This window comes from Crocuta crocuta, unplaced genomic scaffold, assembly GCF_008692635.1.
Source record: "Crocuta crocuta isolate KB4526 unplaced genomic scaffold, BGI_CrCroc_1.0 scaffold467, whole genome shotgun sequence".
NCBI lineage: Eukaryota > Metazoa > Chordata > Mammalia > Carnivora > Hyaenidae > Crocuta > Crocuta crocuta.
Genome location: NW_027530632.1, coordinates 2,246,344 through 2,249,283, shown reverse-complemented (window position 1 = coordinate 2,249,283; position 2,940 = coordinate 2,246,344).

Genomic DNA, 2,940 nt, shown 5'->3' with positions numbered 1-2,940 from the left:
TTGGAAGATCCCTTGGCTTTCTTAAGCGTTTCGTGAATCTGGCAACACTCCGTCTAGCAAGTAGAACTCTACAAAATGGAAGCCTCTTACAGGAAGAAGGGTCGGGCAAAAAAAGTTATTAACAAAAGAGAAGAAAGGGTTAGTTTACGCCAGGACCTCTTTTGCCCTAGGGGAGGGGACCTTCCTAGTGCCAATCAGAGAATTTCAGATCGACTGTTACAAGGTCACATTCCAGGGAAATTTGAAGCTGTAATTAAGTCTCGGTGGGCTGTCGTTGGGGGGCAAATGACTCCATTTTGTGCTTATTGTTGCTGTTTTAACAAATGAATGGAGAATATCCGAGCAAAAGTTCCTGCAGAGAGAGAATTTAGGCCAAAAAGCAGCACAGTAAAAAATTATAAAACATTGTGTCGGTCTTGCTGATGCGTACAATGTGCGTGTGTTGGAAGAGCTGGGAACGTGGCGCCAAACCAGGAAATTAACCAGGACAATGTAATTAACTAGATTCCAGCTCTTACTTGGATTTTACCAAATAACAATGTAAGTTAAAGGGTCGACATTTCAACAGTGGCATGTATGTAAATAAAGTATAATCCCTAGTGGCTTATATGGACTATTATTCAGAGATAACTTTGGTGATGCTGGTGAGCATGGTAAGTACATTTCCTGGTTTTGATAACGTACTGTGGTTTTGTAAGCTGTTACTGTTGGGAGAAGCTAGGTGAACCTAGGACCTTTCTGTACTGTTTTTGCAACTTGCTGTGTCTGTAATTATTTCAAAATAAAATCGTAAATTATTTTTATTGTTTCCATGATGATCCTGTGTATTTTGCTTTACAAAATTGAGAGCACGTGCCATTGAAATTTTTATCATGCTTTTTTCTTTTCACCTTATACTTTTCTCATGCCATGAAAAAAATCCCTTGCAAACATAATTTTTGAAGGCTGGATGATCTACAATGGTGTTGCACATGAACTTAGCCTCAGTCCTTCCATCTTGACCCAGAGTTTACCTTCTGGGTCTGCACTCGGAGGGCTACATTACTAACCTCAGGTACAAGGCAAAAAAACAAATAAGAGGTCAAGGCTTAATGTCCCCTATTACTGGTTGCTTATGACAGTTTGCATACTTTGTCCTTGAGATCATGGCTATTCTCCTGATAGTCCCCTACACCCCTAAACCTTGCCTTCAAAATAACAAATGTTTTCCTACACACCAGGATAAGGATAGCTCTCTTTATCACTTTGTAGCCCTTTTCCAATAACCGCTCAATTCTGCTTCCTATCCCCCACTTGCCTGCTTGCTCCTTATAAAAAGCCCTAAGTCCTTGGACTCAGGGCCTCACCTTTAAATTTCTATGTTAACTCTATGCTGTCTCGGTTGGTCTCTGTGGCTCTCGGCATAACAATGGCATATTTGTAACGCATTCCTATCCATTTCCTTGTTGTTCCGCTGTTCTGTTGTTCCGAGCTGTAGGGGTTCATTTTTTGGAAGGGGTTATTATAAAAATGATTGACATAAAGCCTTTATACATAAATCTTTCCTCTGAGTTTATGTTTTTATGAACGAGTCACAGAACTAGAACACTTTAATCAGTAGGAGTGAATATTATGAAGGCTTTTGATACGCATCACCAACTTATTCTAATAAGCTAGGTGTGAGAGAACCTTTTGTCTTTTGTCACCAGCTAGACCCCAAGACCTGACCTTTGCTGCTCACCTGCTTGCACCCACAGACCTTTGTGCCACGTTTTTCCTTAAGCCCTTCTTTCCAGCTTATCTCTTAACTCAGGCAAAAGAGCTCTTGGGAGTAGCATCCCTCGATGGAAATTGATACTAAGCCTCAAGAGATAATATCTGCCTATAGGACAATCTCTGCCGGCCCAAACCACCCTGACTAGTTTGAGCTGAACCCCCAACCCACGCCTGCGTCTTCAGATCCATGGAGTGATTGACAGTCACCTTTAACCCATTATAATACTAAATCTCCCACAAGAAGGCACACAAGCATCATTTACATTATACACAATATATGGGTAGGCATATTTCTTTTTTTTATTTTTTTAATGTTTATTTATTTTTGAGAGAGAGAGCCTGTGTGTGTGTGAGCAGGGGAGAAATGGGAAGAGAGGAGGACACAAAATCTGAAGCCGGTTCCAGGCTCTGAGCTGTCAGCACAGAGCCCGATGTAGGACTCGAACTCATGAGTTGAGCCGAAGTCGGATGCTTAACCCCTGAATTACCCAGGCGCCCGGCATGTTTCTTTAAGGCACATGTACAGCCTTATGCCTCCTCTGCTAAAGATGACAGAACTCCCCTTTCTAACCCTAACCCTAAATAAAAGGAACCCAGTCACCCTTGCTCAGAGAGGCACAGCTTTGGAAGTTATTCCCCATGATGCAAATAAAGTTTCCTTTATGCAATAGCTCCATGATTCTGCAGCTCACCAAGGAGCAGACTCATGTTAGTTTGGTTACACTTTCTCCACATTCACCCAATTTCTGAATCAGAGACTGAAGTTGTTTGCAAGGTAAAATATATTTTTTTAAAGAGCTATAGGGGCGCCCGGGTGGCTCAGTCGGTTGAGGGTCCGACTTCGGCTCAGGTCATGATCTCACAGTTCGTGGGTTCGAGCCCCACATCGAGCTCTGTGCTGACAGCTAGCTCAGAGCCTAGATCCTGTTTTGGATTCTGTATCTCCCTCTCTCTCTGACCCTCCCCTGTTCATACTGTCTCTCTCTCTCAGAAATAAATTTGAAAAACATTAAAAAATTTTTTAAATAAAAGAGCTATAAAGGGCATTTGGGTGACTCAGTCAGTAGAGCATGTGACTCTTGACCTTGGGGTTGTAAATTTGAACCCCACATCGGGTGTAGAGATTACTTAAAAATAAAACAGTTTTTAAAAGTCATTTGATCTTTAAAATGACAGTATTAAGAA